At 43.7% G+C, this 25,157-nt stretch overlaps 1 protein-coding gene across 4 annotated transcripts in view; it reads left to right on the top strand.

Moving 5' to 3' along the window:
- MAF (MAF bZIP transcription factor) overlaps nucleotides 1–25,157 on the top strand; it is a 187,039-nt gene that overhangs the window by 55,457 nt on the left and 106,425 nt on the right. The window contains exon 3 of one of the 4 annotated variants that reach the window (XM_032701434.1): nucleotides 5,888–6,976. The exons of 2 other annotated variants lie outside the window; for them this stretch is intronic. The gene's annotated coding sequence lies outside the window, so the exon portion shown is untranslated. Of the gene's footprint in view, nucleotides 1–5,887; nucleotides 6,977–25,157 lie in introns of those variants that run through there. One more of the 4 variants, XM_032701433.1, reaches the window with a different exon arrangement.

Here is a 25,157-nt window from a genome sequence, read left to right as displayed (position 1 = left end):
GCTTAAATGGCACAAGGGTAGAACAATTTGAAAGTGGCTAAGAATGTTTTTTGTGAAAATCCTTTTTAAAATTATGCAGTAGCATTTACATGACTCTCTCTATATGTTTGTAGTTTGAAGTTTCTGCCCCAGTGAGGACAGTGAGTTCTTTGCAGATTTGCTGATTTACAGATAACTTCCAAATCCTAATGTTTTGTTAGAATAACTGAAAGGTTTTCATTTGTTTGTGGGGTTTTTTTCTGTCTTTTTTTTTAACTTTAATCTGATTAAGTTAATAAAAAGATTGAAGAAAGATTATAGATGAAAAGTATCAAGGCTAGCTCAGGTGCATTGCTTTAGGAAGCTGTCACTGCCATCCCCTTCATCAGTACCTCTTACTGGTATGAGAAACTTTGGGAGCTTGAGCCTAAATTTTGGCTAAGTTTTATTATGTGAAAATATTCCCCAAATTTTTCTGTTGCACCTTGATATGTGCAGAGCAGGTCATGCAGCATCAACTGGCAATGTCTGAAGGTATCAGTGCTCTTTGCCAGCCATCCCCTTGGGAGTGTGAAGTCAGGTTTTGGGGAGGTTGGTGGCCAATGGTGGCATTTCATGGAGTACGTGGCTGGCAAGTGAGGAATAAAAACCAGGTGGTTCTTCTCACCACCTGCAGAACATCAGCAGAAGGAGAGAAATGTTCCAAAGGTTTTTATAATGAAGAACAGTTTTTACTGATCATGTTCAAAATGCAAGACCACAACAGGAGGCAACATCCCTTTCACAGGAAACAAGCAAAGCAACATTTTGGGCTGAAGAACAGCCTGGATGACCTGACCCACTCCAGCTTGCCTGCAAAGTTAAACATGTCACAGGGTTCTCTTTCGGGCAAAGGGAAGATGTAGGAGAGGTTTTTATAAATGGCAGTTGGGCAATTAATGTTAACCATCAATATCAGAATGGCTTAGATTGCATGATTAACTAGTAAGAGTTTTGAGCTGGCTGGTAATTTTAGATTAAATAGTGAGGCAGCCAGTGACTTGAATATTGATGAATATCCTGTGTTTTATTAATATGCATTCTCTATAAATTAGAGGCTTAGTACACAAAGAAGAATCCTAATGCTCTTGCTATTTTTCATTGCCACAGGTAGAGCTGAATAATTCATAGCAATTAATTTATTTCACTGATTTAGCCTTTTGGGGTGGGGGTGGGGAGGGGGAAGTTGAGCACAAGTAGTCTGCAGGTAATTTTTTCCATGTTTATTTATTATAAATATCTCACCAAATACATTTGAAGACTAATTCTTAGTTGGGGAGAATTTTTTGTATTCTTAAATTGGAGAAATTGAGAGGAATATGAGCAGCAGTGCAAGAAACCCACCAGTCATTACAAGAACCCAAATGAATTTTAAATGGGAAAAAAAAGCCCAGCTAGTTGCAAATACCACCCAGATAGGGTCAGGCTCATGTTGATTTGTATTGATTGGTGCAGTGCTGGTTACTTTGCATGTTTCTGCTCCTCCTTTGATTGATTGCAATTCTTTAGGACCAAGATTTTCTTACAAATATTTCTTAGGGCAGAATTTGTTCTCTGTATTTAGTCCTTAGTGCATAAGTGAAATGCTGCCCCTTTTGCAGCCAAGGTAAGTTTCACCATTGACTCTGGAAGATCCAGGATTCCACCTGCTGATGGAAACATTCTTGAAAATCCTTTTTTATACGCACAGAACAAGAATACATTCCACGCAAATGACATTTTATAACTGTGCAACATTTCAGAATACCCAAAGACAGATTTTTAATTTTCTTGTAGTAGTGGGAGATGGTGCTTTAAATACGAGACGAAAGTGGTGCAGCATAAAGATCATTTGCCAGTCCTGCAGCTCAGGGAGGCTGCAGCCCTGTCTCGGTGTCACACTCATATCCAGAGCAGGTAATATCCAGAAACACGTGAGGAGGAGGAGGAGGCTGTATGATTATTGCCTCTCCTTTTTGCTGGTTCTTACAACACACTGCACAGCAGTGAGAGTTGCATAGCACGCAATAAATCATTGCCTCATTATGCTCCTTCTGTAGGTTTGTTTAGGGCACCTACTCTAGTACCAGCTCCGGTGGATTATTTGTTCTTCCCAGAAATTCCTCTCAGATATAGACTTCTGTTTTGATTTGCAGAGAAAGAAAAAAAAAAATCTCTACATCTTATTTTTAAAATAATTTCCTTAGTGTGCACAGCATTTTACATTAGAGTGCTGCCTAAGAAAATAATTTCAGCAATGTCTGGAGGTGATTTTAATTTGCAGGTGGATGATTTTGTTGAAAGGAGGCAAGAGGTTAAAAAGGCTTTTGCGTTTTTGTGACTTGTCAACATGAAGTATTAGCAAATGAAACACAGGGTCTTCTTTCCCTGCTTTCTTCTTTCCTCCCTTCTTGCCTGTCTTTCTTTTTGCTTTCTTTCCTCCCTTCTTACTTGTGTACACAAAAGCTGCTGATCCCTTACCTAGCCAGATTTTGCTGAATTGTTGTAAAAGAAGCCTAAGTACCTCATTAAAAGATATTGTAAGGTCTTCATTCACTTTTTTTGTGTGTCTTTAGCCAGCCCTAGTCCACGGCCAGTGCAGGAGGGCACTGGTCTGATTGATAGAATAAGGATTTTTGACATTTGGTTTTGATTTAAGCAGACAAATCCTCTTAAGAAAAAGTGTTCATTAGTTGGCCTAATTTACTAACAAGAACCAGTATTGCTGATTTTGATAAAACAGTATTTATTTAGCATTGCACCAAGTAAATGCTGGAATAACCTACATTGCACCTGCAGTGGATTTGAACAGCAAGAGCTGAGACCTTAGAGAGCAGGTGGGTACACTGCAACACGGCTGGGTTTTGCTGCAGTGTGACAATGTGATCTAGGATCCGATCCAGACTCCTTGGAAATCAATGGAAATTCTACCCTTGACTTTACTGGGCTTTGGATCCCGCTCCAGTTGTGCCAGAGTGGTAACGAAATGACTCCAACTTGGGGGAATAATTTTCTGGCTTAACAGATTCAGTGTTTTTGTATTGATGGGTTTGTTTATGTAAAGGGTCCTGACTTCAGGTTTAAGTGGTTTTGACCCATGCCTGTCTCTGATCCTCCCTCCTATTCACAGTTCCTTGAAATGCAATAGATTTCTGTTTTGTGACCACTCACAGACATCCCAGATGAACAATGACATTTCAGAGATGATTGTGATGTGAAACTCAAAATCATTGTAAACCTGCTCAAACTGTGACCTGCCTTCACACAAAAGCTCCCTGAGCTTTCTGAACCTTTCAGCAAAACTGGATTGTGTTCACAGCCATAAAGAAACACAAAACTGAGTCAGTTTTGTGTATTTTGGGGTTTCATTATACATACTTCTGCATCATTGTATCTTAGACCCGGGTATAATTCTTATTTGATTGTAAACTCCTACAAAGAGCCTAGGAATAGAAGATGTGCTGAGGTCAGGACCAGAAAAGACTTTTTCCAACACCCACTGCAACCTGAGTCCCCCACAAACAATTAGGACTCAGCGAGAATTGTACCGAACCCTTTCGGATGGAAGTGCAGTGGTGACCTTCTAGATTGATTAAAGATGTCACATTGATTGACTTTGAAGGGAGCCACTTCCACCCTTCTTCTGCCAAAAAGGCAGTGGCTGCAATGTGAAGCCTCAAGAATGGGGCTTTGTTCTTCCAAGTACGTGGAAGACATCCAAGGGTAACGGGATAATGCAGATAATGGGATAGGGTTTCTCCCCTCCTCTCCCTCAAATACCATATAGCTAGATTTTGGCTATCCAGACCCAGGCCTTAGGAGACATTCCTCTGATAGCTACTTAAAAGATGAAATAGCTGAGGAAGTGAGCTCTTTTTATAGGTTATGGAGGATGTTCAGTGGTTGAGAATGTCAAAAAGGACTGGTGATGTTGACTCTGCAGGAACCTTTAATGGCAATGGAGGTCTGAACTGTGTGAACAATGCAGTGGAAGGGGTAGTGTGGTGGGGGAAAGGGCTTTATTCCTCTGGCAAACCCAGGCCTGATGATTTTACCTGCTGTCACTTTGGGGTGTCAAGTTTGAGAGGTGCTAAAATGGCCCAAATTTTCCAAAGACAGGCAGTGCCTTAACAATATCTGGTCTCTTTAAGGCACCTTGAGTTGGCACTGAGAAATATTGGCCTCCGAAATTACCACTTTTGAAAATCTAGGCCACCGAAACTGATATGAACTATCAGAAACCAGAGACAAGGGAGCATTTATGTCAGAGAATGTATAGTGGCTCGAAAACTACAAATCAAAATAATTCACCCTTTTATGTGTAAATCTCCTTCCCTTTGATACACAAATTGAAAAGCTGTCTGGTTTCCTTGTAGTTTCCGTAAGCAAGCAGCGTGTGACTGTACCCTCTAGAATGCTATTTAAGCGTTATTTTAAGTGCAGACCTGTTAAGGTCAAAGCAAGCTCATCTGTATGCTAAAACTGAACCCACCAAACCTTACACCTAAAACCGGCAGGCAAGGAGGTCTCGAGCTCCACAGTCCCCTCGTGACAAGCGCGCGGTGTGACAAACGGTGAAGCACCAAGAGATCAAAGCACTTTTTCAGGGGATAACAATAAAATCAGAGGCAGAAAGACACCAAGTCCTGGTGCAGGTGTCTGCTCTTCTGAAGCATCCTTTCTCAGACATGACACAGCCAGCCCATCACAAGGGGGCACAGGCAAGAGCTGCAATCCGGCAGTAAATATCATCAGCAAATTTACATCCTGTGTGGTGCCTTCCCGAGCTGGTAGAAAGGCTGGAGAGTCCTTGCACGAAGCCCACGTGGAAGGGATTACTGTAACACACTGAATTTACTGTGAGTTTATCGAAAAGGAACTTTTCAAGGTGAACGAGGAAAGACACTGTGATGTGTTTTGCTCTTTCCTCTGGTTGAGCACCTCAATCCAGGTCCTGTGGAAGTCAATAGCTGTCTTGCCTTTCAGAAGGATTATGCCCCTAAATAGCTTCTTTAGGAAGTGTACTTTGCTTGGTGATAACACTAAGCAGAGGGTGGATGATTAACACCAATTAGGATTATTTACAAGAACCTAGAAAACAATAGGTCCATAAATCCTTGTCTTATCAATTGTAGTTCCTCCTGGGTAATTCAGTCATCATTGGGCAAACTCTGTGTTTCACTGTTCATTATGTGCAGATCCAGCTGATATTAGCTGAAGTTTGTGGAAATGTTGAAGGTACAATATGACCTAGCATGTTACAACAAATTCTGATGGTTTTCAATATTTTTATGTTCTAAATACCCTACAGTTTTCCCCCAGGTATATTGAGTGAACTTAAGGCAACTCACAGTAGCCTTGTTTCTCTTGGGTTATGCTTCAGCTCTGTCTGCACTTGTGTCTCCGTTTGGGGTGGGTTTGCAGTATTCCCCCTCCATTTGTTGGGCACTGATCCAGCTGCAGAACAGCTTCAGTGCACACAGATTCCTTCCAGAGGGGAGCCAGTGGGGACCATTCTCCTAAAGCAAACAGGGCTTGGTGGGACACTCAGCCCTGATCTGAGGGGCAGCCACAGCACCACAAAGTCCTTTGGGATGTATGTAACCCTGCTTTGCAAAAGCAAGGATGTCAAACTGCCCAGAGCTCCCATGCCAGCCTGAAGTGGAGCTTGAGCTATAGAGAGGGTCAACTGCTTTATTGAACCACTTTTTGCTGTTGACTGGCAGCTCTTGTGACCTCTACTCCTCTTTCTTCCACCAAGGCTTCTCCTGGTTCATTATCCTTTCTGTTTATTAACTGCACGATCTTCTCTAGCTGTTCCACCTTGCTGCTGATCTTTTTCCTTCTACTTTTATCACTTTATGTGATCCCTTTTCCAATTTCCAACCTTAGTCTCCCAGAAGACCCGGAGTGGTGATGCCTGGATGCAGAGGAGATCACACTGCTTATAAATCTGCACCATGAGGAGGCCAAAAGTTTCTGCAGCAGCAGGAGGTAAGCCAGGACTGCTGGTGGGTGTAAGGAACAGAGAGCAATGCCACATGCATCCGAGAAGAAGGCAGCAGCACCCCTGAGGATGGAGACTTTGGAGCAGTGTCATGGTCCTGCACAGAAAACTTGAAGAGATCTTCAGGTGGGAACACACCATCCTGCTGGCTGCTTGTGTGGTTTAGTCCATGGACCTCTGGGGTCTGCATGCCAGAGACTGGAAACTCTTGACTTACCCTAAATGTCCTCTTTGTGGACTTCTGATGTGATAGGAATGGCACAAAAAAATTCAATATATCTGCTTCGCCATAATATTTTCAGCCTGCTAACTTTCCCAGGACTACTTTCTGCTCAAATTACTGGAACTTAATTACATGAGGTTTAATTTCATTTGCTTGGCCAGCTTTAAAAACATGTATTCAAATTTGAACCGCAAGGACAGAATTTTGGGAGCCTCTTTGTCCTCTCACTTTGTGTTAGTTTAAATGAAGAAACTGTTTCTGTGAATCTCTGCTTTACTACACCTATTCCAAGTCAGTCTCTCTTCTGGAGAGACTTCCACGACTCTCAGCAGTTTAAGGGGGAGCACTTGTTCTTGAAACTGTGCAAACAATAGATATTTGTCTCCTGCTTGTGCATTTTCTTGTAAATAAAATGTGTTGAGACCAGAGATGGAGTTACACTGACTTTACACCAGATAAGGATTTGTATTGAGATTTGACACGTGTTGTATTATCCATATGTTTCTTGAGTAGGTCTTGCAATGTTTAATTATTAAAAAAAAAAAAAAAGAAGGGGAAGAAGAATCAAAGAAGGGACATAGAGAGAGGAGGTGAAAGGACATGGATGGCAAGTGGTGGAGTTGGAGGATAACACTGGCTATCGAGGCATTATCTGAGCATTCCTATGATTAGGACTTATCTTTCTCGCTTCACTATTTCATTATAATCTGCTGCTTAGCTGATAAGTAATAAATGGCCTCCAAATTTTATTGCATTTGCTCGCTTTCTTTAGATTTTACATCATTTTGTTCCCCTCCTAAGTTCTTATTTCTGTTAAGTCATGAAGACTTTGTGCTTCTGCTGGGGTTGACTTATTCTTCTGGTATTTCAGTGTTGTTATTTAGTTAACAAGTGTCCCTCAGCAATTCCTCACATAACACTTCCTTCTATCACATTGGGATGATCAAGGATACATTGCAGCTGATGTGCAAACACTGAGTTGGGCATCCACCTCCAAGTCAGCAGATAAAAACCCCTCCACAGAGCCAACAAAAGAGGGCTTTTTTTAAACACCCCAACCCGCTAGTGGATTATTCTTAATGGGTTGGCAGCATGCCCCCTTCCTTCCTCTGCAGGAATGCTGGCCTGGCTCTGCAGCCCTGGGTTTGGTTTTTTTTGTTGGCTTTTTTTTGTGTGTGTGTGTGTTACAGCTTGCAGAAGAAATAAATTGTAGGACTGATTTGTAATAGTTCATGGCATTTTTTTCCTCTGTAGCCTGGGACTGCCTTATTTACCTGACGGGAGGCAAGTGTAGTGACCAGCACTCCTCTTTGGGGAGTGATCCTGCCTTGTCAGTGGGGACATGCAGGACAGGGCTCCTTGTGGGGGCTGGCTGTTGTTTCTAGGAGCTCACGGACATACCTTCAAGGGTTGAGGGTTCAGCTTCTTCTGCGTGAGAGAAGAGAGGAAATGACCTTCACCCAGCTGAGCAGGGAACAACAGGAAACCCTCATGGTCCGAAGCTCCTGCCATTTCCCACCCCCCAGAATCCGGCACTCAGGGACCGTTTTTGACGAGCTGTCAGGTCTTTTGTCAGGGTTTAGCTGCTGCAAATATATCACCGAAGTATGCTGATGATTCATGGGCAAGCGGTGTATGGTGATTTAAGTGATGGACCAGCCATTCTGTAATGGATTTGAGAATTCCCAATCAGATTGTACTTAGTTTTATCAAGCAGGAAGCTGGCAGGCTGTGTTTTAATCAACTGATAGCATCGCTTGGCAATTGGCATCCAGCTAGTGAACAAAGTACTTCTCAAAGACCAGCTCACTAGGTTGCAAACAGTCACAGCCACTCAGATCCCTCAGGTTTACCTCCTGTTTGTTCTGTTTAGCCTGTTTCTTTCCCAAACGAAACTTTCAGCTAGAAGTGCAGAAAGATGCAGCACATCAGATCCTCTGCTCCTCTTTCACTGATGTTGTAGGGGGAATGGATGAGGCAGAATACATTCGCTTAATCCTCCAGGAAGCTATGCTGAAACAATCTCCTGGATGTAGCATCAAGTCCCAGCACCATGCAAATTCAAGGATTAGATGCTGACACAAGTTTTTGGAATGCTCACATTGCATAAGTGCAATCGATCTACAATATGGGGCCACACCAGGTAAGACAAGGCCTTTTCCCCTTTGAGTGAGGCCATTTTGTGTCCCATTATCTACTGTGTCACCAAAGACATACCCTCTGTTCTGACCTGTACCAGCAGACTCCAAGAATGTTGCCTTTCCGGATAAAACTCTTCAGTCTCTCGATTACTTCTGCTCCTGCAGAGCATCTTCACAGCACAAACCCCCAGGTGCCACAGCTACCTTAAAGAATTCTCTACTCAGGATTTATGTTTTGTCACAGTTATGGAGCTGTGCAGCCATCTACACCCATGTAGCTGTGCTCAAGCACAGCATCAACCTGGGGAGCTGGTTTGTTGTGCCTAGCTCCTGTGTAGTAGTTACAGTACTTAGCAATCCACCTCCAATATAAATATATCTGCTACTCTGAAGAGCAGGCTCTGAAAAGCACCAGAAGGGATCACTCCCCCATAGGGATTTTTTCCAACATTGCAGAGCTGTTAGGACTTTCAGAGAGAAATTCTTCTCCCAGCTAAGCTTCCCAGCCAGAGAGGTCAAGATTTCACCCCAAGCTGGCAAAGCTCTGGTGCAACCTGCTGCAACAGGCCATGAACCCCCATTTAGAGCTGGGTTCTGTCTGAGGTACTCTTGGGCCATGCAGGCAAGGAGGGAGATGGAAAGCAGGAGTTGGGAGCCATCCACAATGTCTTTGCATAGGGGTCCCACAGCACACTGATCTGTGAGCTGAACATGATTGATTTGAAATTGGTTTGATATTTGGAGCCCTCAGATGAGGATGATGATTGGAAGGATGTAAAATAATCATTCTGCCTAAAAGTACTAAACATGGAAGTGAGGTGTAAGGAACAGAGAGCAATGATTCATTGGGAAACTGTGCTCTTGAAATTGTGTGGCAAATCCTGTGTGAGGGCAGAGCTGGATGTAAGCTCTGGTTTGTCCAGAGGAGTTGAGATACATTGGGGATCAACAATTAGCCCTGTAATTGAAAGGAAAATTTTAATTTCAGTCTTACATATTGTCTGCTGACCATTACACGAAATTCAGAGAAACCAAAGATCCCTGTTTCCAATATCCAACTGAGCATTTCAGCAGACAATAACACCCACTGCAAGAACTGAAGCTAGGGTTTCCCTTTGCCAGAACCACCAAAAGGGCACATGAAAACAAAACTGAAAGAAGTCTTCTGTCTTCTTTCCCTGGGGTGGACATATATGATTTCCACAGGGTGGTTTTTTGTGTAAACATTCCTATTTGTATGTTTTACAGATTAAAACATAAAGGTATCTTGCAAACATATTCACTAAGTCAATTTTAAGGCAAGTTAATTAATGTATCTAAGCTTTATCACAGAGCATAAATAAGTGGGAAAAATCCCCCAGCCAGATGTGAAGCATCTAATCTCGATTTTCTCACTCTTTGAGTTCATTTATTACAATGTTTGCTCACTTTTGTAAAAGCCATGCTGATGGAATCATCTAATTTCTGAGAGCATCTCCAGGGACAGGAGATCACATTACAATATCTCACATTATGTGTCATTCAGGTAGTATATCTGAAATCATAAAACCTATGGAAAGGGAATGACACTTGAATAGCAGATTCCTCCTCCCCTTTCCTTTTTCTGAACATTATTTTTCCAGCCCAATGTACTCTCCCTTATGCTGTCTGACCCCATGCAGGCAGGCTGCTCGTCTCCATTCTGCAGAGCAACAGGCTGTGAAGTACATCTTTCTTTGCTCTACCTCACTGCCTCATCCTGTCTCACACTGCCTCACATATAGTTTGGGATTTTCCCTTCTGTTCTGAGCTTTCATTTGTATCAGCTCATTATCCGTGTTTTGTGCCTATAGGTGCTGCTATGTGAACTGATGAACAGGAGCAGAGAACTGGCCCTGCTGACAAATCTGAAGAAAAGCCCAAGTTTCAGATCAATAATTTCCCTGCTCCAAATCACTGCATTTCTGTCCAAAACTCTCTGCTATTATAGGTACAGAAGGACAGGACCTCTCCAGCTGCCACTGGTGCCAACTCATGAGCCCATTGCCTTCTTACCATTTCAATTTTTTTCATCAGCTTCAGGGGTTTTGGTAAAGACCTCAAGGAAGAGTTATATGGTCTTAAAACATCGTTCATGCCCACACGGTCCAGGTCTTCCATTTTTAAGATTCCTTCCCTATTATCTTGGATACTTGCTAATTACCACAGAAGCCTGCTAGAAACTTGCTTGAGACACCAGTTTCAGTGCAGCAAACCACTTGCAGTTTGTCTAAATCTCAGCCTGTAAATTTATGGTGTCCTTTGAGCGAAAACAGGTTTTCCAGGAGAAGACTCTGTTGCTCTAGATATTATTTTAACATTCAAATCTAAAGTCAAGACCTCAACCCCATCTCATCCAGTTGACCACAAAGACCATAATCAGTTTAGTTTTGTATGCTACATCCATTCCAGATTACCACACCCACTGCTTATTTCTTCATGTGAAAGTGGTGCACCAAATTATCTGGTCTGATTAATACCAGGTTATTGTGCTTACTAGTGCATTTACAACAAAACTTTGCAACAGGAAAATAATCCTGGCCTTTTTAAACACTGAAGAGAGAAGAAAGAAGCACAACATCAGGACTAAATTAGTTCTGACAATTTCTCATTTTCATTTATTCAGAAAAAAGTCATAATTGAGACTTGGAGAAAAAAAGAAAAGCCCTCCATGACTTTAAGTGTAAAATCCATTTTAGTAGCAGGAAGCTGTTATATGGTTAGAGCAGTTATTTTTATTGTCTGTCTGGGTATAGTTTTTAACTGCAGGCACAGAATAAATCAATAGTGTCATAAAGCTACTCTCACCCTCTGCCCTTTCTAAAGGGACATTGTTCAGTGTCTGTGCTGGATGTGACACAGACTACTGCTTTGATGCACAGAATTATGCCTCTACTAATGTGCTGGGGGAGAGCTCTGTGTGATAGATATTTACGTGTATCTCATTGTCCATATCATCCCAGAGTCATCAAAAAGCAAATTAAAACACAGATACACTCAAAAATGCAGAGAAGTTCATCAGAAGAGAGGGGGTTATTCTGCTTAATTTCTTGCAAATGGTATTTTTAATGAACTTGTCCATTCATAAATCTTCTCAGGTGACATATTTCCAAGACTATCCAAGAAAGCATGAAGTGATTCGTAGGGTAGTCCACACAACTTAAACCTGACTGTAACCTACTCTTTAGGACAGCGAGGAAGGATGTAGCAGGATCTGACTATGAAGCTGGTGCTAGATAAAATTGCCCTGGAAGTGTGCCTTTTTAATAGCAAGAGTAGTTAATGGCTGGAACATTTGGCTTAGGAATGCGGTGGATTGAGCATTACTTTCAGTCTCTAAATCAAGACTGAGTGTCTTTCTAAAGCTATGCAAGAGCTTCAGCAGAAGTTATGGCTTTGATGCTGAAATGAGTGGGTGAAGTTCTTCAGCTGTGTTATAAAGGAAACAAAACCAGATGACTGTGATGGTCCTTTTCAGCCTTACTAATCCATTAAGTCCTGGTTTGGGGCCTTTCACACGTTGGGGTTTAAAGCAGCCTCTTGGGTTTTCCGGGTGGTTTCTGCAGGCAATACACGTTCCAGAGCTGGATTGACAAACTCCATATAAATGGGTGTCTGGAATTGACATACTTTATAATTTATATATAAATCACTGCCTCTGAATGCAGTTCCAGATCCATTTCCACACGCAGCTGAGCTCATTTTGTCTGTTCTGTGCAGTGGGGATTTTCCTTTGCAAAGCATAAATGCAACTGAGCCGAAACATACACCACATGCTGCTGGAGACCCCAAGAACAGCCACCCTAACGTGGACCACAAAGAACTAAACCTTTGTGGATCAAATTCTTTAGAGATTTATCAGCAGCAATGCGCGTTGTCAAGTAAATTCATCACTCCTCTCCTTGCTTGCTCATTGCAACCTCCCCAGGTTGGCACTTCTGACAGAGGCATGAAAACTGTACTTGTGCTGCAAGTGGGAGGTGGAGACAGCGAAAATCTGTGCCCTGTCTGTGGGACTCCGTGCTGAGACAGCTCTATTTTCACATCTAGTCACAAGCTGATTGGTATTGCCTCAGTATTTGTTTTGAGGATGGCTCTCAAGAAGTGGAGTTGGAGCTTGGATTCAGTAAGATTAGAGAAAGCAAGCCCTAAAATAATGCCACTTGTTTCTGAAGTCGGCAGCACTCACATGTAGCTTAGTGCTGGACAGGCAGAGGGTCTGCAGGAGTTTGCACACTCCTTGGTGAGCGTGGTGAATAACACTCATTTGAGTAACCTAATATTTGTTTTCCTTCTCTCTGCAAAATGCTTAGTGCTGGATTTTGATGTCTATAAATACTGATTCGGATTTTCCTTCCTTCCCTCCCTCCCCACGCTCCATTGAAAGCAGAGACTTCTCACCCAGCACCATTTGCTGACTCCTTCCCTTCAGCTCTTCCCCATCCCTGTGGTGTGTGAGCACAGTCACGTGCAGCCCCTCGGTTTCCCCTCGGGCCACTGGCACTTGGGAACGAGAATAACAGATGTTGGGGAACAAATAAGACCCCATCTGGTAAAAAAAAAACCAGTTTAGGAAAAAAAAACCACATAAACTTCCCAGTTTCTCAAAAACTTTGTCATGAATATCCAGTGGCCACTGGAATAGCAGCAAGCAGCAACAGTAATAATAAATTACAGTAAATATCATGCTGTCATAAGTGACAGCAAACCAAACCCACTGCTGTTCAGAAATGAATTGGAGAAAATATTTCTTAATCTCTTTTTGTATTATTCAGCCAGCTGTAATGATTTATAGCACTCTGAAGAAGTTGCGGTGCAGAGTTGTTTCTTAATCATCTGTCTGTGCATCTTGTTATATTACCCACATGTGTCTGTGCTTTGGTGGAGGCTCTGCATCCAGCAGTGCCACCATCAGCTGCTGCTGTCTCACTTGGGGCCGTATGTGCTCACCCTGGGAATAAATTCATTTAATGCAGGGGACCTCTCAGCCTTTCTCTAGGGCTCTGCTTCCTTTAGGGACAAATCTGCCATGAGGAGGAGAAATCTGCTCAGCCATGGCTGAGCTGGGGGCAGCCCCATAATAGTGCCTTGAATGAAGACTGTTGCCCCAGAGACATGTGGTTTGAGCCTGTTCAGCTGTAAATAACCCGTGTTCAGTGGACATGGGGGGGCTTTGCTGCTGGTGTGTATCAGATGGACACCCTGCAGATGGGTCTGTCCTCCTGTGAGTCTGTGAGCACACTCGTTATCAGTGGGAAAATGAAATGGTGGGGGATAAATTGAACTGGGAACATGGTATCAATAGCTGCTGTCTTTGTCCACTTATTTCCAAAGATTTATACGTGACAGTGTGAGGACTGCTCAGTGACACATTTTAATTTAATTAAATTTCCTGTTGGATTGATGTCTGATCAATCAATAATGTTAATGTTTTTGCAATTTAGAGATTAAAGCTTGGATGAGCGGATATTGAAATACTCTCCCATTCAGCTGCCTGGGAATATCTCTTTCTGCTTCCATTGCCAGAAAACCCATTTTGGGTGAGAATACATCTTGGGGCTTGCCATGCACCTGCACCAAGGCTGAAAGCTTTGCCCCAGCCTAGCAGAGGGCAAGGGAGCTGTGCAGCAGGAGTGTCACCTCTTAGAGATGCAGAGTTGCACAGATCTGGGTTTGTGCAAAATCTGTGTAGCTCTGTATGTTTTCCCTCTGATGTTCAATATAGGAGAAATTTTGAAGAACAGGGCATTGCAGGCATGACACTTCCATTTGCTACGTGCTCCTTGTTCTGGAAGTCATCAATGTTGAGGTTTCACCTGGGGATTTGAGTATGCTCTCCAACAAGATGTCTATCTTTCATGGGTCCTCTAGTCCCCTCTGGATCCCACTCATTGCTCTGGCCACCACAGCCTCTTGCAGCAATGAGTTCCCCAGTTCAACTGCTGCTCTCTAAGCTGCCATCCAGGGGACAACAGGATCCTGGTCTGGAGCTGAAATTATCGCTTCTTGAAGCTCCTTGCCTGCCTAAATTTCTCACAGATGAGCTAATTGTGCTCCACCCTCTTCAGGCTGTGAAGATAAAGAGATGCTGTAGCATGTCCACAGAACCCTTTCCCCCCCCCTCCCCCCCCTTATGCCTCAAATATTTTAAAAGTGAGGTCAGGAGAGGCTTCAACTTATTCAGGGGAGTTACTCTGCACTGACTTTTCCATGAGGCCTTGGGGTCTTATATAGCCCTTTGAAGACTCATGACTCAAGGTAAAAAATAATCCATGTTTTCAAACTTGTAAAAGAGTGAACCCAAATTTCACCCAAGTCACAGCCACGGCCATAGTCTCAATGGGTCAGGCTAATTTGTCAGATCTTAACACTATCAAAACTTGGACAGTGAGAAATCCCAGCCTCCCTGAGGTCTGCAGGCTCCAGTGTCCCTCTGTGGTCTCCCGGTCTGTAGCATAGCTGGCTGTCCTACACAGGGTGCTTATATGCTCATTGTATTTAGGGGAGCCTTAAAAGGGCCAATTTCTTACCCAGCTGTATGTTAAAATCTGTAAAATCTAGATGTTCTTTCCCTTAAGGACTCTCTGGGGACTGTTTGCTGTGTACCTGTCCCTCAGACAACCCCAAAGTAACGCACAGAGGGAAGAAGACAGAGAGAGAGATAGGAGGAAGGGGAAAAGAAAGCACAGCTCATTTTCCACTTTAGCACAGGCACCTGAGGGGTAGAAGTCAGCAGTTTTTTGACGGTACAAGAACTCGGTAACTTAAAACAGGAAGGAAAAAAAAAAAAACCCACGACCAAATAACTTTGCCTTGACCTCCTCATAAGAGAGTCAATGACTTTAAAGTAAACTGGGACTCCTTTCTGGAATTTATTTGGCTGTCGGTTGCTCCTTACCTCATTAGAACAGCAATATTCAGAAATGTGCCAAAAGATGCAGGCAGGCTGCAGGACACAATGAAGATAATTTTTGGGAAATGGCAGTTTGCTCTGCAAGAGTCTGCTCTTGGTTTTTTGTTGCAAGCGAGGGAAGGCTTCACATATTTGTGTCTCGCTGTCAAAATACCCTATAGTGCAGAGTTTCTCCCACTGAAATATATCGTGTGCATCAGGTTTTGTTTGTTTTTCTGTTGTAAACTTCAGCAGACACCTGCTACTGCAGGCGAGAGGGCAGCTCGCCCAGGGTGCCCACCCATGTTTGGGATGGGGATGGTTGGTGGGTAGGGGAGTGTCAGTGTGTCTGTGTGTGTTGCAAGCATGTGCATGGGGAAGGCATAGGAAATTTGTTCCTTGGAACAGACTGCGGAAAGTAACCTGCTGCAAAATTAATGATTTTTGTAGTAGATCAACCTTTTTATGCTTAATGCCTGATGTATGATGCTCTCCAGGGCTGGCTGTCATAGGTAGGACTGCTGTGAGTTGGTCCACCTTGATGAGTGACCATTGTTTCCTCCCTCCCTTCCCTAAAAAACACCTGCTCCAGCACAGGGAATCACTGTGAGACATTGTTAAAATGGGCAGTCCTGGCTGTTAAGGGTTTGCTGTGCCCTCCTCATAAAAAAAAGGGATTTGATGCAGGTGTTTGCAGCAGCCAGGGCTGCTCACCCCATCTCCCAGCAGCCAGGTTTAAGCTCCACTGGCTCATGTCTTTGCCCATTCCAGATAAACTGTTTCACAATCAAAAAGCACAATAAACCCTCAGAAAATGATGTCCCAGAGAGCAGTCCAAGCTTTTGCAATGTTCAAATTTTGAGTGTTTGTGATCTAGCATTCCCATTGTTGTTCACCACACCATACTGCTCACCAGAGCGTGCCAGAGCAGGCCTTGGCCAGTTGGCTACTTTGGGGATTTAACATGAAGGAAGGAGGGAATACAGAACAAAGTCCCACAGTCCTCATCCTACAATGAAATTCATTTAGACTGCACCATCAGACTACTTTTTAGAGTTGTTCATCTTACCCTGAACAGTAAATTCCTCTAGGAAAGTAATTTATGATCTGGGAGGGCTGTTACTTACGAGCTACTAAAATAACTTTAGTTGGACTTTTACTACCTTCAGCAGCAAGCATCCATGCTGAAGCCAGGAATGAGCCTCTTCTTGCTGGTGGTGATACGGTATGATCTATAGCAGAGCCACATGGGTTTTTGGCTTGCATTCATCTTGTTTCCATCCCGTGTGTTTAAAAAGAAATAACTGATTTCTACCCACAATGTTTACAGTCAAGTCACGTTATTTCAACAACTGCATGAGCTTTCAATAATTTATGCGTGAGTAGGATCAGGGTGGCTTTTAGCATAGCTTGGGCACCCTGCTTGAGACCTGTTCCCTCAGCTTTAGCTGTCCAGCAATCAGCCACCTCCTGCATGCCAGTCATCCAAAATCCCTCCATGTTTGGGTGAGCTTTCAAGAAAGTTTGCTCTCCTTTTTTGAATGCAAGTGAAGTTGGAATTGGTCCTTAATCTTTAGATCATTAAAAAATGTTATCACACGTGCGTTGTGCTATAACTGTCACGGTTTTTCTGCACCCTTCACTGCAAAGTGACTCCTACCTGACTGTGCCTCAGGCAGTGAGTGCTGCTGGGTATCAGCTCAGTCATGGAAATGGGCTCAGTTCAACAGGTGGCTGGTTCTGGAACTTATCACAAATTTTCCACAAGAAATTAAAACCAGAGAAGCACAGAAACACAGGCCCAAGCCTCCTGTAAGAATGATGCAAATAAAAAATTACTGGTATGTGCAAATAAAAAAATACCCATATGTACCGGAGCCACTCTCATAGCAGAGCAGAATCAGGCCCTTATAAAGCATCCCTCAGGGATGCTGAGCAAGCCTTGAATACAATTTTCTGTTCAAACTGAGTCTTTCTTTAGAGGAAGAAAGATCCTTTCCCCTTTACCATATTCAGCATGAGAAGAGACCTTCTGCAGTAAAAATATTTGGGTATGTCCCAGTTAACAAATTAGAATCCAGAGTATTTCTTTTATACCACAATTTACCTCCTCTGTTTCAGTCCACAGCATGTGTGTGGGAGTATACAGCAACATTTAGCACTCAAATTCTAGTCATGAGTAGCCAAAAACACTGGGATTGGCATTATGTGTAAAGCAAAGCACCTCTGAGCTGCCTGCTGAGGTTTGTTTTGGGCTGTGGGCAGGTTTTGCTCATTTTGCCTTCAAAAACTGGGAGAGATGAAACCAAAAATGAAGCTGTGGAGAAAGCCTCAGTAGAGTGATCTTCAAGTCTCATTGAGAAATTCTCAAAAGACCAAAGCTTAGAGGATAGGTTCAGAGCAGGAATCTCAAAAAATGGTGTGAATGTTGGAGAAAAATGGCTAATTTCTCCCAGGGAAAGAAATGCTCCAGTTTCTACACTAGTGCAAGAGATCTGGACTTCCTAGGTGGAGGAGAAATAAAGAAGAGTAGATACATGTGGGTTGCACTTCCCATGTATATTTTTAATTATGGCACATCTATCATTCTTAGCACTGCCTTGAGCAAAGAAAGATAAAGCAGCAAAGCAACAGCAAGATTTCCACACATGTAGCCAGTCTCAAAATCAATGGAAGTTCGGTATCTAAATACCTTTAAAAACCTGATGAGTGGTTCCCTGGGGCCCCCCATGAATATCACAACCTTAAATCCTGGAGGATGCACTGACATTGCTGTGGAAGGCAGGGGGTTGCACTCAGGACAGCATTTGGTTTGTAATGTGAAGGGCTGAAAAATTGTTCCTTTAAGGTTGGCAAGTGTAAAGCTGCACAATCTTATCCTTCAGCATCTCTTTGGTTACAGGTAGTGTTTGACTGTGTACCAGCAGCCAATGGGAGGAATTTGGTGGCTGTCCCCAAATGCATTTTAGGTAATGTTCATAATGCCCACTGCCTTTAAACACTTCACAGGGAAAATGCAAACCTTCACTAACTCTCTGTAGGAAAGGAGGAACAAAGGGTGTTGACCTCGTTCTTTTGCATACAAATAAAATCAATAAATATTCAGGCAAATTAAAAAAAAAAATCCTGTTTCTGGTGAAGGTGGGGGAATCTGCTGAGGTCTTACTGTGTGGTGGATGTGAATGGAAATCTGACTGTGCCTCCCTTTGCATCCTGCCATACTGGCACAGCAGCACATGCTCTTCTTGTTGCTGCTGCTCACCCAAGGTTAGGCTACAGAAGTGACTTGCTTAGCCAAAGTGACACCTCTTGCCTGTTACATATCATGCGGTTATAAATAACAGAGCAACCTCTGTTTGATGGGAGGGGGATGCTGAGAGCCCCCTCCCTCCTTTAGGATGCTGAAGCAATTACAGGCAGGAGGAAGCCAGTGAGTGCCCGTGTTGTTGCAACAAACAGGGGCTTTGGGTTGGTCTTTGCTCCTCTTTAATTAGAGTTAATTGGTAAAGCAACCCCATTTTTCTGTTTCTGGAAAATCTGGGCTGTCAAGGCCTAATTCCTTGGGCTTATCAAGTGTGAGATATGTTTACCAAGTCCCTCCAAGATTAGCTGGGCTGCTATCAAAACCAAGGAGTGTATTTCTATCAATGAAAGCCGCTATGACAAGGTCTGTCCCCTGAGACAAACGGCCTGTTCCATGGAGGCTTTAAATAGGAGCAATAATGGTAGTGAGCGGCACTGAGTTGAATAATTAGATTGTTCTTCATAAATCCTCAAGTGAAGACTTCCAAGCAGGTCCATTATGTGTGTCGTATGTTAGCACTGAGCTTTATGTGGTGTGGACACCGCTCTGAGCCGGGCTGCTGTGATGGGTGAGTAAATCACCAAAGATTGGGACAGGAGGAGTACAGCTCCTTCCTCTCCTGCCTTTTCCCCCATGGAGATCATCTGCTCTGAACTGCAAACACCCATATTATTTATTTGATTGCTCAAAGAGGTTTTTGAGGGAGCTAACTGGAGTAATTTCTGAATATTTATGCTTTGTTTGTTTATATTCAGAGACTGGAAAACACACATATTTTGTTCACGTCCCCAGACTAGTTCATTTACTGATTCACTTAAAACATCCTTGCAGATCCATTGAGAGATAACTTTTTCCTCAGAGGGATGCAGTTGTATAATAGCAGCTTGGTATTATCTCCACATATCCTTGGTGAGATTTCCACTTGCCAACTGAGAACTGATTTTTTCTTTAAAAAAAAAAAAAAATCTTTCTCCATCCTCCCATTTCAATTATTCAGGTTTTCTCTCTCTTTCTTGCTCTCTCTGTCAGTTACAGAAAGAAATCTCAGATGAGCAAATGTCATTTAACCCTAACCCTGACTGGTGATTTTTAGACATTTCAGAGGAAATCCTGGAAGGCAGCAGCATCTGCAGGCAGGGACATACACCCAGCCAATGCATGATGCAGGTGCATGCTCAGGCAAGCACTTCTGCTAGACCCAGATGAACTCCATTCACTCAGAAACACGTTTGTCAGACCTGGTTAAACAATACTGGTAAAAAGAAAAAGAAATTGTGTTATTCCCCTGAGAACTGCGTATAAACCTAACTATTTTGTCTGCCAGTAAGAATCTTGTGTCACTGTAAGGTTTATAGGAGCTGACTGGCAAAGGATGCCCTGATGATAAATAAAATACCCCTAACCCATGTGCCATCACTCTGTGCAGCTGAGCAGCTGCAGTGTCCTTTTCACTTGCCTTGGTATGAAGATGTGGCATCTGCCTTTGGACCCTTTGTTACGGGCAGCTGATGGGGTCCCACGAGGGGACACGTCATACAACAGGGCCAGGAACAAGCACCAGCTGTGAGCCAGCTTCTGCTAAAGCTCATGGCCTGCTGTCAAATTCTTCAGCTTGCACACAAGCATTCGGATGAGGTCTGGGATTGGTGTGATCCACCAGCTCTGCTGTGTTCTAGTACCAACTGCCTTGCTGACAGGTCATCCCTCACTTGGCCCTGATGGAAAAAGTTCTCCAGTGTCAAAACACTGCCAGGATAAAGTGTTAAACATTTTACAAGGCAATTTAGGTGATAATCATCAGGGTAATAGAAAAATATTATCCATATTCATTTAAAGGTGTGCTGTGCTTTCCTTTCTGATTAGTGTATGAAACTCCTCGCCAGGCTATGAAAATAAAGTGACTGTGAGAATTTTTAAAGGCACATTCCTCCTCGCATTGTAAGAGCGTGAATTCCAGGAATTTCCTATCCATAAGAAGCTTGCATTCCTGGGACGAAGCGCTTGTACCCTTGCACACAAACTGCCCTGCTGCTGCAGCAGAAACCAGCCCTGCTCCTTTCTGCTCTGCCTGGGCAGCCAGAGGGGTGGGTGCAGAGTTTCTTAGTTTGACCCTGATCTGCAAGTGCTGAGCACGGCTGAGAGTCAGGCCACATCCATCTGAAGGTGATTTTTGGCATGATACCTGGGAATTTATGCATGACCTTGTTTCCTAAGACATGTCCTTTCTTTGGGCTCGTTCCTCTTTGAGCTGAGCTGCCCGGAGGCAGGTGGGCTTTGTGCCCGCTGGGCAGAGCCAGCAGTGAAGGTTTCTTTCAGCAGGTTTGTCCACATCTAGTCTGAGAAGGGACTGAGTTATTTGGTCCTCAGGCACAGTAGTAGTTCAGTAATTCAGGTGATAACCACAGTCTATGAATGGATTCATTAGAAGAGAGACTACTTGTAAACTTCCCCTGGAAAAAAGCAGCTTGAGATATTTTAATGTTGCAGGTTCTGACCTGTATGTTTGTTAGAAGGGGAGCCACTGAGCAGAGCTCTGGGCAGATCTGGGGGCTCCTGTCCCAGCAGGGGCAGGTCAGAGCACACAGCACAACCCAAGAACCCTGCACCAAAACAAATGTTCTGTAAAAGTGGAGTTACGTCTTCTTAACAGGGTCTGGTCAGGTAAAACTGGTCCCAGTTTGGAGACAGGACTGAGTCAGCAGCCCCACTCCTTGTTGTTCCCTTTGCCCCTGGCACAGAGGTGCTGATCTGTAATGCAGCTGGACTGAGGCACCCAGGACACTCAGAGGAAATGGGAAATGTGTCTGCAGACAGTAGATGATTCAGAGCCGCTGGCAGCTGAACAGAAGTTTTCCAGATTTCAATTTTGAACTCGGGCACCTTTATTCCACCCTGTTCCCACAGTGGGCACTTCCACCCTCTTGGGAGCCCAGCCTCGGTGCTGCTTTAGTGCCCAGCATTGATGGCAGCTGCCTGCTTCAGAGGTGTCTGAGGAGTCAAACAGGCTTGAAATCAGGCACTTCAGTCACAGGACTCTGTGACAGCCTTAGATATACTGATTTCATCTTCCAGAAGGTAAGGTCCAGTTTACAAAGGGGTCTGGGAAATCCCTGCCTAAGCCAAAAGCTGGTTCACCACCACCTGATTTCACTCTTCCTTCAAACATCTGCTGGCTGGTCTGGTGCTAGGCTCCTTCCCAGTGCTATTATCCCTCCTGAAAATAATGGCAGTTCATGTTTTTTAATGCATCAAAACCCCCTTCTCTTAAGATCAGGAAATATTTGCTGCAAAAACACAAGGTGTTCTTTACTTTCCAAGGATTACTTTATAAGTCTAAAACCCATCAGGCTCCGAAATGTTTGTAGATTGCCTGAATTTCCTAAAGTAGGTTTAATAAATAAAGACTCAAGACTGAAAACAGTCTGTTTGCTGTAGGATTTCTCATTATATTTCATGTCTATTCCAAGCTTTATGAGGATATGCTGGTTTAACTCCTTTCTGATGCTGTTTCTTAATACAACCAGATTTTCTAGATTAGTAAAGGTATATGAAACAAAAACCTGGAATTAGATTTGCAGAAAGTCTGTTATTTATACTAGATAATAGACATTAAACCAAGACAAAAGAAATTCAATGTCACAATAATAAATCCATTTTAAAATCCATTTTCAAAGCAATCAAATCACTGCAGAAACCCAATGACAGGTATATAACAATAATGTATATTTATGTAGTAATTTTCACCCCAAGGAATCCAGAACCTCCAAAAGTACCAGTGTGGGAGGTGACTCTGGGGGGGGGGAGTCAGTGGCACAGTGAGTGGCACAGGGAGCAGCCCTGGCAAGGTCACTTAAATAAACTTGCCTTCATCTAAGAGACCCCACATCACAGGAAATGTGAGTTAAGCTTCCAGTTGGACTCTGCTGTGCCTGTGGTCAGCACGCACGTGAATGAGAGCTGAACTTTGCCTCTTTTTGCAAAGGGCTGAACAACAGAAAAATAACAGTTTCCCCTTTTAAGGTCATAAACAGGATGAAAGTGCTGCTTCAGCCTGGGGTTGTCCTGCTGCGTGAGGCTGCTCTGGCTCTGGGAGCACAATCAGAATAGTTTTGCGAGGGGATTTTCACAGTCCTTTGAAAAACACCAGTATTCTTGCTAAATGTTAATGGAAGCTTGACTCGAAGGCAGCTCGAGTTGCAGAACAGCGCTTATAATAATGATTTATGTATTAAATGCAGCTGATGTGTTATTTTTATTATCTTGATGTGTTTTTGATGTTCAGTTTTCAGAAGAACAGCAGCCAAGTGGCACCGAAACCAGCTTTGAACATGTGCGTGTGTGCATGCCTTAGCAAACACAACTCATGTATGATGTTCTAGTCAGGGCTCTGAATAATGGGGTGGAAATAAGGATCAGTTCTTCGTGGGATGGTGTCACTCCATCGGCTTCAGTGTGACAGAGTCATCTGTAGTCAGGAAGCTCCTGCCGAGGTTTTGTGTATTATCTGCAGGAACTTTCCTGTCTTATCTGTGGAAAATTGATCCATACAGTCTCTTTAGAGACCTACATCAAATATTAATTTTGCCTATTTGTTCGATGTAATTAGCAGGTGTGATTAATCAATTAATCAATCTGTGATTCCTATCTCTAGTGCAAACAGCTGGCTGTGCTACAAGGGGATACTGGGAGCAGACATCCCCCAAATACTCCCTGCTTCCCATTGCAGGGGCACTTCCCAACCCCAGGTCAAGGTCTGCAGCCACCAAAATCTGGTGCCACTGGTGACTTGCACTCCAAAGTGTCCAGAGAGCACAACAGCACAGGTGAATCCTTTGGGTGGGCACATTGCTGTTCTTGTCCCCTGTAGAGTTGGGATGGCAGTGCCTTACCATGGGGCTGCAGGGCAGGAGGATGCCCTTAGGTGAGGGGTGTGGTGGCCCCTGGGGACCCCCTGGGTCCCTGATGTGCAAATGGACTGGCGGGCCAGGGGTGTGCTGGCCTCCTCAGCAGTTGAAGGTCCAGGCAATTCCTCATTTTTCTATGCCAGCAAGAGCTGCCAAGAGTGGTTGAACACTTTATGGCAGGCTTTTAGTGACATTCACTGTTCAGTTTTGCTTGTTTGAGGGATGCAGGTAAGTCATGTGAAGTTCAGGTAGACCTCAGTTCTTGAAATGCTTAGAAAGGCCAGGCTTTTGCTGAGTGGGAAGCAGACAAAATCCCATCTCTGTGCTCAGGGACTCAATGACTTTTTGAAGCTCTGGATCTGGTGCTGGATTTTGTGGAGAGTGGTGAACTGGATCATGTTGCATGAGAGATTGAGCACCCCTGAGTGTTCCTATTCCCTGGAGCACTTATCTGGGGGCAGAAGGAGGGGTATGACCACAGATATTACAGGCAAAGCAGGAAGACATGTCACTGTGTTAAATTGCCAGGTACAAGACTTTGCATTTCCCAGTGGCAGAGCAGCATGGCAGGACTGTGGGCTTTGCTCTTGCCAGGGGCAGGGGTTTGAACTAGTGCAGGTACAGGAGCCTCCAGGGCAGGATAGGCATTTTCAGAGGTCCAGAGTTTGTAGAGGACATGCTGAGGGACTTTACTGCAGTCTCCACCTCACACAGGGTTTCTTCCAACACTGTGGTAGCTATTGCTGTGCTTTTTAGTAAATGGGGTGTGATGGAGGTTCTGGGTAACAGAGCTGAAGCCTGTCTGAGTCCTCTCTAAACCACTGCCCCTTGTTTGGTAGCATATTCTGGATCATCTCCATTCTATCCTTCCTGTTTTTCTCTACTTTCCCCCTGCTGTTGGGAGTCCTCCTGTCTTGCACCTTGCCAACCATTACCCTGGAGAATCTGGACCAAACTGCACATCTGTTGAGATAAGGTAGGAATGTAGTCCAGGAGTGCCCAGGGATGCTGAGGGCTGACAGTCTCCTTCAAGGTCTGCCTTAAGTCCTTTTCCTGTTCTGTGATCTTTTAGTTCAGCAAACCCTATTTCCATAATATATATCCCTCTGGACAACCTGACCTTACCCTGGCCTAGGGTGGGGATGCTTTTTTCTCATTTACTGGGCTCATTGGGCCTGATTTCATTCCTGTGCACTGTATGCTTTGCTGACCCGGGAAGATTTGATGTTCCACAAAGGAAAGTGCCACCCCCAGAAGATGAACTGGTCTTGGTTTCAGTGTGATTTTTGGATTAGAGCTGCCCAGAGTAGCACTTTCCTCAGAATAGTTTTTCTGCGGAGTAAAAAGTATGTCTCCATCTGATGCCTTGAACTGTCATCATAATAACCTCAAATATAGCTGTCTTCACCACATCACCGTCCTCCTCTCTGACCCATAAAGTTTTACCATTACAACCTGCCCTTAATCACCTAACCATTTCCTTAGTCTTTCAAGGACAATGGTTTTTATGCCATACTTGCTAACCTTAGGTATTAGTCTACCATCCTGGGCTGCGTTTAAATGACTTTTCTGAAATCTATGTGGATTAGCTCCACTGCTTCGATCCTGCCTGTTTTCCACGTTAGCTCCTAAAACAAATTCTGCCAGATTTGTCAGACAAGATTTACCCTT

Source organism: Chiroxiphia lanceolata, chromosome 13 (assembly GCF_009829145.1).
Source record: "Chiroxiphia lanceolata isolate bChiLan1 chromosome 13, bChiLan1.pri, whole genome shotgun sequence".
Classification (NCBI taxonomy): Eukaryota; Metazoa; Chordata; class Aves; order Passeriformes; family Pipridae; genus Chiroxiphia; species Chiroxiphia lanceolata.
The sequence above is the reverse complement of the archived record's forward strand: the minus strand, read 5'-3'. Positions and strand labels throughout refer to the sequence as shown.